The sequence below is a fragment of the Phacochoerus africanus genome, chromosome 11 (assembly GCF_016906955.1).
Source record: "Phacochoerus africanus isolate WHEZ1 chromosome 11, ROS_Pafr_v1, whole genome shotgun sequence".
NCBI classification, from domain to species: Eukaryota; Metazoa; Chordata; class Mammalia; order Artiodactyla; family Suidae; genus Phacochoerus; species Phacochoerus africanus.
In genome coordinates, this window is record NC_062554.1 from 14,350,628 (window position 1) to 14,368,071 (window position 17,444).

At 37.8% G+C, this 17,444-nt stretch overlaps 1 non-coding gene across 1 annotated transcript; it reads right to left on the reverse strand.

Moving 5' to 3' along the window:
• Positions 1–10,661: 10,661 nt before the first annotated feature.
• On the reverse strand, positions 10,662–10,765 carry LOC125112247 (U6 spliceosomal RNA). The gene has a single exon (XR_007131049.1). It is a non-coding gene; the product is annotated as a U6 spliceosomal RNA (small nuclear RNA).
• Positions 10,766–17,444: the final 6,679 nt, after the last annotated feature.

Below are 17,444 nucleotides of genomic sequence, written 5' to 3' on the forward strand. Positions count from 1 at the left end.
AGGCAGGAGAATGTTCCAGATAAGAAGTGTGACAGAAGGCCCTCACATAAATCTGAGGTACTCAGGTAAATGAAATAATGTGACATTCAGGAAGTGTGCAAGCCTTAGCCTTGGTGGAGGGGGCATCTTTCTTAAGAACTGAAACCACAAGTGTAAAGGCCATTCTGCCTTCTGGATTTATACAAGTATAACCCCTCATACCCACAAAATAGCAAAAAAAACGTGGCTTAGTTTGACAATGCTGAAACTGAACAGAGCTCTGTGGGCTCCTGGGCACACAAGTCTTTCTGTGTCCCCCATTTCCTACTCCAAGACCTTCCCTGAGTTCCAAAGGGCATGTTTAAAGAGTTGCTAATCAAGGAAGGGAGGGGATGCAGAGACCTGAGAGGAGCAATCAAAAAACAATAGTGCAGCTTTGGGGCAAGGTCCTGGCCCAAGGGTATATAGATAACAATATCTTTGAGTTTCTCTATAGAACTAAAACCCCAACAAAAGGAAGAATGAAGCATTCTTTCTTCCAGGAAGAAGACCCACTGTCAGACCATGAACACCAGCTTTGAAAGCAATGCAGGCTTGCCTCTACCCTGATCCTTATCTGTGACCCTCTTTTTCACTCCCCAAATTATAAAACTACCTTCCCATCTCTCCTAAGGGGGCCACAGTATTTGAGGCATTAGCCTGCTTTGACCCTCCTTTCCTGGCAAAGCAATAAAGCTGTTTTTTTTTTTTTTCTCTCGCCCCAAACTCTATCTCTGCATTTCTGTTCAGCACCTGTGAGCAGAGGCCAATTTCTGGCAACAGTGCCTCCCATGTGACTAGTGGAAGCAGATTTCTCTGGAAGAACTTTAAGAGCAGCCCAGAGAGATTTTAATATATTTTAAGGTACATTCCAAATTCAAAAACACAGATATATATATCTATATACCTGTGTATATATATATGCACACATACACACATATATGTTAGGGGCTACATGGGGGCTCATTGTTAAAAGGGCTCTTTATGCTGACCTACGAGACTGACCCCCTTGCTCAAGTGACATCCTGTTTTTGCCGCTGGTACCTGCTTTCCCAAGACTATGAGACCCTTCCCCCTTCACCATGGGACACCATGCACCTCCAGCTTTCTCAGAATTAGGAGACCACCCTACCATAAGTCATGACTTTCTCATGCCTATATGACCACCAGAGTTCAGCTGCAGGCAAAAGATAAATTAAACTGCCCCCGCCACTTCAGGGAATCCAATTTCCCATTGGAAGTGTATAAGAAGTTCCCCCGAGAAGGGCGGGGGCTGGCTCTTCTCAAGGGTCAGTCACCCTCTCCCTTTCCCCTCTAATAATTTTTTTTCTCTTTGCCTGAACACCCAGCTCATTCTCTTTTTCTCCACACTCACCTTACAATATATACAATCACATATATAAATACATGCACACATGTACAAAGTATACACATGGGTGTGCCTGTGTGTATGCATTTTAGCTGTGCGTGGCTCCTAATGGGTCTCTGGGGGAACTGACACAGGGGTTCCTAAGATTCCTTTTACTTTTGCTCTGATAATTCTTCACTGGATAACCCACCATGCCTTTATTCACAGTGATTTAAAGATTCTGTGGGCTTTCAGGTTCAGACTAAGAAATTCTTGATTTTACATGAAATGTTCCACGACAGTTCAATTTTTCTGAAGAGTTAGGAGAAGTCAAAACTTCTACTAAATTCCTTTTCATCAGCTGCAGTTTCTTTTCTAATCACTTGATATTGTTCATTATGCCCTTTAGAACTGAAATATATTACACTGCCAACAGGCTCCTGCTCTGAAATTTCGGCCTGGACAAAGAAGTCAAAGGAATCCCAGAAGAAGTCATATTCCCCATCTCTGGATTCTAAGAGTGAAGATAGTAATCAGCTTGCACCCTTTTGTTTTTAATCCCACAGTAAGAGATTTCACAAGGGATTACTTTATTGAAGACCACAAAAGTGGCATATCTACTCTTCTTATCCACAACCAATTAGGGAGGGACAAAAGAGCTCTCTGGTGGGGAGAGAAGTGAATTGAGGAAAAGAGAGCAATCAGAACATCTGCAGAAGACTGGGATGCCTGTCCTTTCAACACAGTACAGCACAGTGCTTCTGTATGATGCTATCTGCTTTACAATTCCAGGTGGGCTGGCTGGACTAAAAACAGCAGGTGAAAGCAAGATTAAAGCTTTGAAAGGAAGTCACTTTCAGAAGGCTAATCTCAAAATCTTTTAACCAATCACACATGACAAGATACGGAAGTGTTCTGAATGCAAGGGACCTGAGCAGGAGGGAGACTAATTATGACGTTTAGTGGTACCGGAATATGTGTTTATCTTTCATTTATACATTCAGCAACAATGGGAGTATAACCCAAGTGTTGTACACTCTTCTAGGCTCAGAGGACAAGGATAAGGTCTCCATATCTCTTGCTAGGCATCTTTTCTGTCAGTGTACTGTACCAACACACCTCAGGAAAGTAAGACTTTCTTCTTCCCCAAATGAAGGCGTTTACTCCCTTTCCTTCCTTCCTTCCTTCCCTCCTTTCCTCGGTCAGTTCAATAAGTATTTGAGCTCATTCTCTGTATAAGGCACTGTGGTCTACACAGTTGTCAAAGAGATCTGTAATCTAGGAGACATATATCTTTTTTTTTTTTTTTGTATCTAGAATGTGCTCCAAGGTCTTGAACATGGTAAGTGTTCAACAAATCTGTCAGTAATGCTAGTGACAAGGCTGATGATAGAGCCATTAGACTTTTTTTTCAATACGTTGCACATTTAAGGAAATATTTGATATGAATCCCAATGAGCTATTAATTATCTATTTTAATATAATAACACCCATTTTAGCAAAAGATTAATGTAAAAACATGTCAAGTGATTCATTCGTACATAATTGTTTTTTTCCTAAATAAGTTGAATACTAAATTTATTTGTCAAAAAAAGGAAAGGGGGGAGGAAGCGGAGTGTTTTGAATAAGTCCTGATACAAGATTGGCAAGGGAATTAGATATTAATTTAGATATTGCTTAATAAAAGTATGATTTCACAAAGTGAAACTTCAGTTCATATTCCACCTGAAAATTTCCTTTATAAAAGATCTGGAAGACTAAGTTTATAAAAGAAACACAAAAGTTACTATTTAAAAGCATAGGCTCAAGGTTGTTATTTCAATTGCTATTTTTGCGTTAAACACTCTGATGTCCACTTCTTCATTCAGACATAGGTATTAAGTCCCTGCTCAGCCCACTGTTCACGGTTGTTGGAAGAACCAAGAGGAGATAATATACCTGAAATGCATTAAGGCCTATGTTAGCATTAATATTTTTTATTATTGGGCTTCTTCAACCCTACAAAGTAGGAAAGGAATAAAAGAGAAGCGCTTTTGCTCTATCTCACATTTCTGCTCTGATTTAGTACCACACCTGGAGGGAATACAAGACTGCTGTCTGAAATTCCTCTTTCGCAGATCTTGAGGGTGGTTCCATCTATCAGATTTTTCCTATTGAGTTTTGAATACTCGTGGTTGGTTACATTATGCGATGAAAAGAGAAGGGACTTTACCCAGTTGCCATTGAACACAAGCTCTCTTGCTCATCAGCTGTGGGGCCATGGGAGGCTGCTTAGCTCTTCTAAACACAGAATCCTCAGCAGTACAAACAACTAGCTAGAATGATGCCTAGAACACATGAGGTACACATAAAAATTTTATTTCCCAGAGTTCCTTTGTGGCACAACAGGTTAAAGATTTGGCATTGTCACTGCCATGGTTTGGGTGGCTACTGTGGCACAGTTTTGGTCCCTGGCCTGGGAATTTTCATTTGCTGTTGGCACAACCAAAAATATATATATTTCTAAATCCTCCATGATCTTCAGGCAAGAAAAGTATAAGATGCTTCTCTACGCCAAATTCCTCTGGAAGGTTGAGCCTCCTTAGGGCAAAGAACCTTAAGAAGGATGTAACAGAGTAGAAGGGGTAGACAGAGATGAGCTGGGAATGCATTACCTGGGCTTAGCTTTTTCACCTCTCTGAAAGAGGTAAACATAGGTAATTACCATCCCTGCATGCTCACTGAATTTGGGGCATACGGTTATAGACATTTTTGGTAGCTTCCTCAATACAGACTTTCATCCTCTTTCTCGCTGATAAATCCCTAATTAAGTCTAGGGTTGTTGTATGCCTAGCTTAAACCACCAAATTCCCCAGCCTCCTTCACAGTTTGTGACACAATTTTTAATGATAAGATATAAATGAAAGTCACTCCTTGGAGCTCAGGAGGAAACGTTTCAAATGCACATAGACTTCATGAGCATTCACCCTCTGTCCTTGATCTTCTCTGTCGTCTTGTCTGGAACACGGAGGCAGTGAGGAAGACTGAGGGACCACAACTCCAGTGAGGCATGAAGCCAACATACCAGCCCTGAATACTCCCTATTACAAGAGACAATTAAAATTGCTACCTGTTAAACCACTGTAGTTGGACCTCTGTTACATAAAACCAAGCACATGCTGTGACAGAAGGACTTTATGAAATAATAGAGTTGTTGTAGCATCTGATATATACAAACATACACACATATACATATATATGTATAAATTATATGTATATCATACTCTCACTAAATATCAGGCCCTCTTCCGTTTTCTTCAAAGGATAGAGTGCATACACAAAGACTCAGAACAGAAGCCTTGTTCAGGAGTAGGGTATAATCTGCACCAATCCTGATTATAAACAGAGTGGTAATAAATTAGGGTGCAAAACCAGGAGATGAAAAATGGAGGCCCCATCATCAGGAGAGAGGCAGAGGTACATATTGTGTCCTCTATTAAAAAAAAAAAAAAAGAGAGAGAGAGAGAGAGAGAAAGTTCTAGGTTCTAGGTTGAGATGGCCTGAAAACAGTCATCATTGAAGATTTAAGCCTAGCGCTGTGTATTCTGATGACTATATTCCTTTTATATTGGACCCTTCAGCAGGGGTACAGGCAATGTCCCAGAAGAGATATATTTTATAATTTGACCCTCATTGCATATTTTAGGCTTCCTTAAGACTTTTATTTTTCCAAGAAATATGCAGACTAAAATGATAGAGGACCTTTATCTTTTTCATATGACATCTCTTTTGAGAGTTTTTAGGCACACAGGGAAAAATGCTCACAGTTTTCGAAAGCTGAAGATCTGGAAAGGTTAGAGACAGTGTTTTCCAAGCCATGAGTCCCCATGATTGTGCAGGATGCTAAGGCCATGAAGATGAGGAAGCTAAAGTGACCATCTAGGAAATATACTGCAGCCTGGGCTCTCAAGGTAGACCACAGAGGTCCCTAGGATCAAGCACAGCTCTTTCTTTTTTACCAGCTATTTGATTAACCTTGAGTAAGTTATATCACCTCTCTGGGCTTCATTTTGCTCAAGTAATAAAATGTAATATCTACTTCATAAAGTTCCTGTGAAAGAATAAACAAATTAATCTGATTAAAATACACAGGCTAATGCCTAGCACATAGTAGGTCCTCAATCAATCTTAGCACTCTTAGCATTATCTTCAGCTTTTACTTTTCAGTCTACCTTAAGGAGTGTGAACAGGTTTACTATCAGAAAAAGAAAACCATGTTATAAATATGCAGGAGAAAATCAAAACTCTCTGTCCACATACTTGTGGAAAAGAAAGCTATTGAAAACTAAGCATCTCAGCTGTTTCTGAGTTTTCTCATTAACATTTGTTTGCTCCTTTTGATTCCTTTTGTTTTCTGCTAGAAGACAAGTGGTAGCAGGTGCCAAAGTTTAAGGGAAAATATGGGAGAAAAATTTAAGCGGGATTATAAATATCTACTCATTAACTCCTTTTTTTCTTGCAAATTATGTGGGGGTGTAAGAAGACTATAACTTGGGGAGCCAATCATCTTATGTAGATGAGCCCTGTGTGGCGCTTCTGGAAGGCTGGCCTGAGGCTGGCCAGTAGATACAGATGAAGAGCTTCCTAATGGGGCCTGAAGCATCAGGTTTTAGGATTCAACACACTGGGATAGGCATAGGACGACCACTGGTCTCAGTGTGTCTGGGACTTTTCTATTTTTATCATTGAAAATATCATATCCATGGAACCCCCTCAGCACTGAAAAACCAGGATGTGTGGTCATTCTGGTGAGAAGTAGATTCAGCAGCAGGTGAAATACCAAACCTAACTAATCATGCAAATCTGCAGTAGACATTTGACTCTCCTTCCCAACCTTGTGCCTTTGTTCACTTCTAAAAGAACTAGCCACAATCACTCAGTGGTCAAACCTATCCCACCCTGGTCAGTGAAAAATGACAAAAGGACAGTGATTGTTCACCTTTGGGTGCTCTTCCTTCCTCACTCCTTCTCCATAGTTTGTTCATAGGCAGAATGTATTTGTGGTCGTATTTTTCCCTCTGCAAACAGAATGGGTGAACTGTACTATAGAGAGACATGTCTCTACACTCTTTTCTTAGCCTCTCTGTCTCTATTTTCTATGCTGAAAACTCCATCTTGTCCTGCTTTACCTCACATTCCTGCTTAAAAAACAGTCGCAGTGCTGGTAAACAACTTAAGCTTAAGACCTAAGACCAAAAGTCTTAAGTTATTCATGTGGTCAGCTGATGAGGACAAGACTCCTTGGTTTAGGAATGCTGATCTGTGCAGATAGGCATGCCATTTGCACAGCATAATATGTCCTGTTAAAATAAGAGAAAGAGGAACCTCATGGCCCCAGGGGGTTTATGAGTGGTCAATATGCATCAGCAAGCAGAACTAGGTGCAAACCTAGGCATGCTGGGTGGCTGCAGATAGGCATGCCCTCTGCAGAAGCACGAAGATGATTCTCTAGATACAATGCATTGGTAGCTAAAGCCAAGCTTCCTCAATGCTAATGACTGTTAAATGCCTAAAGGTCAGAATAAGAGCTTAACCATCCACCAGCTATGTGACTTTTAAAATAATAAAAGAACTGTTTAAAATAATAAAAGAACTATATCCAGCACCTACAACCCCCTCCTCAATTAATGTCATCCTGAAGAGCAGAAACCTTGTGGTTTCTTGAGGCAGTGCTCTTGGTCCCTGTGACCTTGAGTCCCCCGGTTCCCACCTTTAATTAAGATAAATGTCTCTGTGTCTTGTCTTATGTTAACTTTTTCTTAAGTTTCACAGCACCTGCTTTTCATCCCTCACCTGCTGAGCTGGTCTCAGCAGTGTACTATGGCAATGGTAGCAACAGGACAAGGCAACCCTAGACAAAGATTTAATGCATGTGGTACCCAGTTCGTCAAGCACAAAGTAGGTTTATTTCATTCAAAGTAACTGTCTACAGGGATCCAATAAATGACAAAACCCAAGAACCTCATTCATTCTAGAAAATGTAACCTGGAATATTGGAGAGTCTCTATGAGCACGTAGATTGTACCCATATGATCCGGCAATCCACATCCTGGGCATATAGCCAGAGAAAACGAATTCAAAAATATATGTGCAACCCAATATCCATTGCAACAGTATTTACAATAGCCAAGACTTAGAAAAAACCTAAATGTCCACCAACCAATGAGTGGATAAAGAAGATGTGAAGATGTGGTACACGTACACGCACACACACAAGAATGTTACTCAACTATGAAAAGAATGAAATAATGCCATTCGTAGCAACATGGGTGGACCTAAAGATCATCACACTAAGTGAAGTCAGAAACAGACAAATACCATATGATATCACTTAGAGGTAGAATCTAAAATATGGCACAAATGAACTTATCTACTGAACCAGAAAGAGACTCACAGGCATAGAAAACAGTCTTGTGGTTGCCAAGGGGGAAGCAGAGGGGGATGGATAGCTTTATAATTTGGGATTAGCGGATGTAAACTATTGTACATGGCATGGGTAAACAACAAGGTCCTACTCTATAGCACAGGGAACCATATTCAATATATTGTGATAAACCATAATGGAAAAGGATATGAAAAAATATATGTAAATATATAATTGATTCATTTTGCTGTACGGAAGAAATACAACATTGTAAATCAACTGTACTTCAATAAAATAATTTTTTTAAAGTGTCATGTATTTATATGTGTTCTCATTTAATCTTTTAGCAGTTCTGTAAATTAATATAGACATGAGGTTCAGTAATAAGTTTGTGGACAGAGAATGTGGTTTTCAGTTTGATCTGTGCTAAAAACTAGGTAGATCAACCTTGGATATGTCTCTTCACCACATCCAAAATATTTCTTTTTATCTATCAAATAGGTCCTCCCGACTTCCCAGGGTAACTTTCACGATGAGATAAGAGAATAAGCACGGAATGACTTTGTAAGAATGCTAAGTAGATATAATCATTCCTATACTACGCACACAGACACTTGAACACTAACTCACTTTGTAACTTGGAGAAATGTATTTAGTATTTCTGACAATAGCTAACCAAGAAGTGATCTGGGAGTGGGGACCATGGCTTTAGCCTTTGCCAGAATCCTGCCATTCCCTCTTCAAGCCACACCAAAGAAAGTGTTAATTTAAAGCTCTGTGCCTTTCAATGTTCTTCCTAATTAGAAATTCCATTCTCCATCCCTGCTCTAAGCTGTGGCTTCACATCTCTACATCTCAATTTTTGACTATTTGCCTGTCTTTTGGAAATATAGACACAACTGAAATACTCACGCTTAGAACACTGATTACATTCCAAGTAAGTGTGAATGTTAACTAAGATGTATTACCTAACAAAGAGAAATGGTTAAAATTATAATTTGTATCCTGGCATCCTGTGGGATTTTGTTCTTAATCTTTGCAAATTCACACAGTCATTTTGTAGTAATTCTCTTACTTTACAATGGGTGAACAGCTTTTTTAAATAAAATACTTGATAATATGTCTGTCATATACGACAAGATTTTTATATATAAGAACAAGCCAAAGGATGGCAAGTTCCAGCAATTTGGTATTTGAAGAAAGACTTCAATTCTTGATTTTAAAAGTTTTGCGTTTAAAGCAAACTAAAATGCTATTTGAAATAGATCTATCCAGTGAGTATTGTATTCATGTCTGCTTCAAAAGAAAATAACAAATCTGCAAAGTCTTAAGTTATTTACATTAAAAAATAAACAAAAAAATGTTTTAAAAATCTTGCTTTGAGAAAGGCCATCTGAAGTTCCCAGTCTCCCTTTAGAAATAAAAGTTATGTTTTGCCAATGGCAAAACAAACTGAAATATTAAAGCTTTGATGATGTTGAAAACAAAGATCCCAGGAGGTCTGAGGGACTTTGAGTTAGACATACATATTCTCTTATCTTCTTAAGGCTTGAGCTACACCAGCAAAAACCACAAGGCTATATTATTGCAGAAGTTTCCTAATGTCTTTAGTACATTGATGAATAGAAATAAGAGAAAAATTGCTTTCAAGACAATCACTGGAAGGAAGTATGGTTGTTCCCTCAGAGGTATTGACCAAATCAGGTAGGGCTCAAAAAAGCCTGGGGATACATTTGCTTTAGCCACAGTTCTCAACTATATAAGGATCTCGTTGCTCTCTTGCATCTTGTTCTGGGAATCCCTGAGCCCCCGCCCCCCAAGTACTCATCCTTTAGAATCTTGTATCAAGGCATCATAGAGACTCATGGCTGAAAGAGGACCTAAAAGTCATATAATCTTCTTTCAGAGCTTCAATTCCTTCTATAGACTTTGGGTCATATGTTCATCTAGCTGGTCACTAAGAACCTTCCATGATTAGGAATTTATCACCTTCAGGGAAGCCCAGTTCTGCAGGAGGTCACTCAGAGCATTCTCTATCATACAGATTTGTCATTTGTTCACTTCTAGACTCCTTTCTCCTCTCTTCCTTCATCATCTCTTTTCTTTATCTCCTTTCCATTTTATTCTCCTTCCCTCCTCTGTCCTTCCTTGTTGTCCTATCTTTATTTACAAAATTAATAAGTATGCCCAGTGTCATGTACTAAAGTCTAGGTAGTCATCCTTAAGATCAGGATTCAGGTTTAAGTTTCTGCTCTCAAGTATCTTACCTTTTGTGGTGATAACAGAAAATACAATACTGGAATGTGTACCTGTTGACACAGAGAAGAAACAAGATGCTGTGGGAATACAGAAATAGGACATTCAATCCATTCTTCTGTGAGGCTATACCTACTCGTTTCCCCAAAAATATGGCTTAATCAAACAACGATGAGGGAAAATGCAGTGGAAATTACTAACAGGTGAGGAGAGTTGCCAGAACTCATTCCTTCTGTGACAATGAAACGTTGTTCTTTAGAAAATGGAATAATCTTGGTGGGATGACACGTCACGGTGACCAGATGCTCCTAAGGGGTAGTGAAGGACCTGATATAAGCAAGGCCAACTGCAATCCCTCTGTAGGGAATTTGAATCATATGCAGAGTAACAAAGTGATGGATGAATCATTTGGGGTAGATTTTTTTTAACTAAAAAATTATACTGAGACATAATTGATACATAGCATTATATAAATTTAAAGTGTACAATGTGCTGATCTGATACATTTATATATTGCAATATGAGTACTACCACAAAATGTTAGCTAACACATCTATCATATCAAATAATTACTTTCTTTTGTGGTGAGAATATTAAAGATCTAGTTTCTTAGACATTTTGAAATATACAGTACAGAAAAATAGGGGACACCACATCTTTGTATATCATCTTTGCCAGGGATCATGTTAATATTATTTGTATTGTTTCAACTTTAATATATGTGATGCTGAAGTGGGCCCTGGGGTAGATTTTTTATGTGTAAACTAGATAAGACAGAAAGATAGTCAAGAGTTTCTTTCTGTCCATACTTACAGCACTGCTCCAGTTTTATCTATACTATGAGGTATAGCTATTGCAATACCTTTCCAATAAATTTCAATTATTTTCAAGCTAGCAAGAAGTAAAATCAGTCACTGTTAGTCAAATAACTAACTGAAACATGAAGGTTGTACAACACAGAAGGTACATACATGCAAAACCCTGGAGGCATGAAAGAACCTCAAAGTGTATCTGGAGGATGAGGTTTGAGAAAGGAGGTGAGGACGTAGGAAGAGAATTTACTGGGAAAAAAAGATGGAAAGACCAGAAGAAAAATTCTGATTGAATATCTTATGTAACCTTCTCAAGAGCTGACAAGACATCAAAGAATTTTATTCCTCTCATCACTATCTTAATTTTTATAGAGTGGAAAATGTCCAAAGATCTTAAACCACTCACTCAGGTGTGTGGTTGCTGTTGCTGAGGATGAGCAGCATACATTTGAGTGACAGATGATTAAATCCACTCTATCATGATATCCTTCTTCCCCTTTTGATGGAAATTAAAAAGAAAAATATATATGGCTTCTCAAATTACATGTTGTAAATACTAATAAAATAAAAAATAAAATGACCACACAATGTTTAGTAAGACTATTTAAAGTCAAAAATGTGTGACTGTAATTCACTACATTAAAGAATGAGTACCTCAGTAGATTTTTAAAAAATGACAACATTCAACATCCCCCTCTGATTAAATAATAAAACATCTCCAGAAAAGTAAAGTAGGGAACTTCCTTTACTTTCTGACAGATACCTACTAATAATGAAAATAAAACATTGTACTTAAATATGAAGATGTAGGACATTTAATATAAAGTTAGAAACATGATACATATTCTGTCACTAATATTGTTCAGTGTTCTTTGAACAATGCACGATGCATTAACAAACACAAAATAAATGAGAAAATTAAAGATTGAAAAAGAGTCAAAAGTATAATTAGATGCGAATGATTGAATGATGTATGCAGGATATCAAAAAAGAAGCATCAGAACAACTATTGAAGCCAATTTGAAAATGGAAACAAAATTTCTGGCTACATATTTAATACAGGCCTATCCCTATTTATGGCATTTTGCTTTATTGTGTTGTGCAGATATTATATTATTTACAACCTGAAGGTTTGTGGCAACCCTGCATAAAGTAAGTCTACTGGCATAATTTTTTCAACAGCATATGTCCACTCCCTGTCTCTGTGTCACATTTCGATAATTTTGGGAATATTAAAACTTTTCATTATTATGATGTTTGTTATGGTGTTCTGTGATTAGTCATCTTGTTAATATTACAATGGTTTTGGGGAACCATGAATCATATTCATACAAGACAGCAAATTAAAAAAAATATATCAGAATATGGTTGATTTACAATTTTGTGTTAATCTCAGGCGAACAGCAAAGTAAATCAGCTATATGTACACATATATCCATTCCTTTTCAGATTTTTTTTCCGGTGTGGCTTACCACACAGTACTGAATAAATTTGCCTGTGCTATACAGTAGGTCCACTTTACCTACCCATATCATATGCGTAATGTATATATATCAACCCCAAACCCCTACTTTATCCCTCCGCTCCCCTACATTTTCCCATTGGTAAACATAAGTTTGGTTTCAAAATCTTTGAGTCTGTTTCTCTTTTGTAAGTTCTACTGTAGTGTCTCTATTAGATTCCACATATTAGTGATCTCATAGGATATTTTTCTTTCTTTGACTTACTTCACTTAGTATGAGAATCTCTAGTTCCATCCATGTTGCTGCAAATGGCATTGACTTGTTCTTTTTATGGAAGAGTAGTATTACAATTGCATATATGCACAAAATTTTCTGAATCCATTCATCTGTCAATGGACATTTAGGTTGTTTCCATGTCTTAACTGTTTTGAATGGTGTTGCAATGAACATGGGGTGTATGTATCTTTTTGAATGCAAGTTTTGTCTGGATATATGCCCAAGAGTGGGACTGCTGGATCATACTGTGGTTCTGCATTTAGTTTTCTGAGGAACCTCCACCGTTCTCCACAGTGGTTGTAGCAGCTTACATTCCCATGAACAGTGTGGGAGGATTTCCTCTCCTCCCACCCTCTCCAGTGCTTATTATTAGTAGACTTTCTGAAGATGGCCATTCTGACTTGTGTGAGGCAGTTTCACATTGTGGGTGTGATCTGCATTTCTATAATAATTAGTGATTTTGAGCATCTTTCATGTGTTTTTTGGCCATCTGTATTCTTTAGAGAAATGACTATTTAGATCTTCTGACCATGTTTTAATTGCATTGCCTCTTTATATATATATAAAGCTGTATGAGATGTTTATATGTTTTAGAAATTAATCCCTTGTCAGTTTCTTCATTTGGAAAGATTTTTTTTCCAATTCTGTGGTTTGTATTAGTTTATAATGGTTTCTTTTGCAATGCAAAAGCTTTTAAAGTTTAAATTAAGTTCCATTTGTTTATTTTTTATTGTCATTATGCTAGGATATGAATCAAAAAAGATGTGTGATTTATGTTAAAGAGTGTTCTATGTTTTCTTCTAGGAGTTTTATACTAACTGGTTTAACATTTAGGTCTTTAAATCCATTTTAAGTTTATTTTTGTTCATGGTGTTAATGAGTGTTCTAATTTCATTCTTTTATGTGTAGCTGTCCAATATTCTTAGAACCATTTACTGATGAGACTGTCTTTTCTCCATTGTATAGCCTTGCTTCCTTTTTCATATATTAATTGACCATAAGTTCATGGATTTATTTCTGGGCTTTCTATCCTGTTCGACTGATCTATATGTCTTTTTTTTTTGTATCAGTAACATACTCTTTTGATGAATGTAGCTTTGTGGTATAGCCTGAAGTCAGGAAGCCTGATTCTTCCAGCTCCATTTTCCTTTCTCAAGATTGCTTTGGCTATTTGGGGTCTTCTGTGTTTCCATAAAATTAAAAAAAAAATTGTTCTAATTCTGTGAAAAATGCCATTGGTGATTTGATATAGATTGTAATGAATCTGTACATTGCCTTGGATAGTAGAGTCATTTTGACAGTATTGATTCTTCCAATCCAATAACATGGTATATCTTTCAATTTGTATCATCTTTGATTTCTTTCAACAGTGTAAGACACCAAACTTAATAATAAAGATTGTGGTGCTCTGACTGCTCTACCAACCAGATATTCACTCCCCCTCCCCATATATATATATCCCTTTTCTTGGGACTTCCTATTCCCAGAGATACAATGATATTGAAATTAAGCTAATCAATATTTAAATTAGGCTAATCAATAACCCTACAGTGACCAGTAAGCATTCAAATGAAAAGTTGCACATCTCTCACTTGAAATCAAAAGCTAGAAATGATTACATTTAGTAAGAAAGCCATGTTGAAAGCCAAGTTAGATAAAAAGGGAGCCTTCTTGTGCTAAAGAGATAACTAAGTTAGAAAGCAAAGAAAAATTTATTGAAGGAAAAGGAAAGTGCTACTTAGTGGACATACACTTGGTAAGAAGAGGAAACAGTCTACTGTTGTTAGGGAGAAAGTTTGAGCACTCTGAATAGAAGATCAGACCAGCTACAACACATCCTTAAGCCAAAGCCTAATCTAGAGCTATACTCTAGCTTTCTTTAATTCTATGAGGACTGAGAGAGGTGAGGAAGTTGTAGAAGAAAAGTTGGAAGTTAGCAGAGGCTGCCCCATAAGGTTTAAGGAAAGAAGCCATCTCCATAACATAAAAGTGCAAGATGAAACAGCAAGTGCTGATGGAGAATGTGCAGCAAGTTTTCCAGAAGATCTAGCTGAGATAATCAATTAAGGTGGCTACACTAAACAACAGATTTTTAATGTATATCAAACAGACTTATATTGATAAAAGATGCCAATGTTTAGCATATAACCATTAGTGGTTAGCATATAAGACTTTCACAGCAAGTAAGAAGTTAATGTTTGGCTTCAAAATATCAAAGGACAGGCTGACTCTCTTATTAGGGGCTAATGCAGCTGGTGACTTGAAGTTGAAGCCAATGCTCTCATTTACCATTCCAAAAATACTAGGGCCCTGAAGGATTATGCTAAATCTACTCTGCTCATCCTTTGTAAGGGGAACAGCAGACCCCAGACAACAAATCACAATATGGTTTAAGCCCATTCCTGAGAACTATTGCCAAGAAAAAAAAATATTTCAAAACACGTCTGCTCACCGACAATGCACCTGGTCACTCAAGGGCTCTGACGGAGATGTACAATAACATGAATGTTGTTTACGCACCTGTTAACACAACATCCATTCAGCAGTCCACGGACAAAGGAACAATTTCAGCTTTCCGGTCTTATTATTTAAGAAATATATTTCAGGAGTTCCCGTCGTGGCGCAGTGGTTAACGAATCCGACTAGGAACCATGAGGTTGCGGGTTCGGTCCCTGCCCTTGCTCAGTGGGTTAAGGATCCAGCGTGGCCCTGAGCTGTGGTGTAGGTTGCAGACGCGGCTCGGATCCCGCGTTGCTGTGGCTCTGGCGTAGGCCGGTGGCTACAGCTCTGATTAGACCCCTAGCCTGGGAACCTCCATATGCCTTGGGAGCGGCCCAAAGAAATAGCAAAAAGACAAAAAAAAAAAAGAAATATATTTCATAAAGCTATAGCTGCCATAGATAGTGATTCCTCTGATGGATCTGGACAAAGTAAATTGAAAATCTTCTAGAAAGGATTCACCATTCTAGATGTCACTAAAAACATTAACGATTAGTGGGAAAATTGTCAAAATAGCAACACAAACAGAAATTTGGAAGAAGCTGATTCTAGCCCTTACAGATGACTTTGAGGGGGCTGACATCAGTGGAGGAAAGAACTGCAACTGTGGTGGAAAGAGCAAGAGAAGTAGAATTAGAAGTAGAGCCCGAAGAGGTGACTGAATTGCTGCAATTTCATGATCAAATTTTAAATACGCAGAGTTACTTCTTATGGACGAAAAAAGAAAATGCTTTCTTAATATGAAATCTACTCCTGGTAAAGATGCTGCGAAGATTGTCAAAATGAAAACAAAGGATTTATGTGGTAACATAAAATTAGTTGATTAAGTGGTGGCAGGATTTGAGAGGACTGACTTCAATTTTTAAGTTCTACAATGGGTAAAATGCTATCCAACAGCATTGTACACTACAGACAAATCATTCATGAAAGAGTCAAGTGATGCTACAAACCTCATTATTGTCTTATTTAGAAATTACCAGAGCCACCCCAACCTTCAGCAACCATTGACTTGATCAGTCAGCAGCCATCAGCATTGAGGGAGGACCCTCTACCAGCAAAACATGATGACTTACTGAAGGCCCAGAAAATGGTTACCACTTTTTATCAATAAAATGTTTTATAATTAAGGTATGTGCATTGTTTTTTTAATATAATACTATCATATACTTAATAGATTATAGTACAGTATAAACATAAATGAATATACAATGGGAAACCAAAAAAAAAATTGTGTCACTGTCTTGATTGTGTATTCACTTGGTTGTGGTGGTCTGTAACCGAACCTACAATGTTGCTAAGCATGATTGTGCATGCAATCAATAGTAACCCTCTATATCCATAATCAACCATAAAATGCAAAAGACAATAAGACAATTTATACGACAAAAAAATATGTTAAAGTATCTAAGGATTAAAGTAGCATGGCATAGATAATCACTTTAAGAAGAAAACAAACATATATTTATGATTTATTTCTAATAAATAAAACCTAAGTAAGTAAACATTTTTACTGTATGTGAGGATATACTTAACCTTGTGAAGATGTAACCTCACCAATTTAATGTATTATTTCAAGGCAATTTTGTTCAAAACACCAGGGCTTTTTTTGAAGGGCCATGGAAAATGTCTTAAAAGTACAGCAAATTTTAAGATGATACTAAAAAACAGGATAGAACGGGGGAGTGGTCACATATTAAGAAATAGTATAGGATGTTTATGCTTCCAACCAAGACAAAATATCAGGGATTGGCCTTATTATCCTGAGTGAAACCAGTGACCAAAGAGAAACGGAAAATATCAGGTGAGAGTTTTCAGACTTTGGCCATCAGGCAGTACAGAACCAGGATCTCTGGCAGTTTGGGAAAAAAAAAAAAAAAAAGTTAGTCCAGTGTTTGCCTCCTCCTTCCACCTGTAGAGAGTTTGCAGACCACTGCACTGGGAAGGAGAACCCAGGTGGATCCCTGAGTCAAGAAGCCAAAGCTAAGATTCTGGGGTACCCAAGTGAAAGAGCTTTCAGTACACACTCCCTGAAAGGAGAGAGCTTCCAGTAGGTATCTGCAGAGGGTCCCCTGGAGTTTTCAGCTGAGTTTTGGTGATAAAATGCCTATATGGAAACTACAGAAGGCTGGGAAAGAACCACCAAGGAAAACTAGACCTTTCTGGGGCTTAATGATGACAGTAATGGGTTAGCCATGAATTCACCATCCTGGGGCTCACACAAGACCAAGAACAGGCATTACACATTAGTGAATTCATAATCAGTTGTTTGTTATAATGTGTTAGGAAGAATCAAATTGGAACCCCCCCCCCCTTTTTTTGGCTTATTTTAAAATGTAAAACTTTAGGTGTTCCTGTCGTGCTGCAGCAGA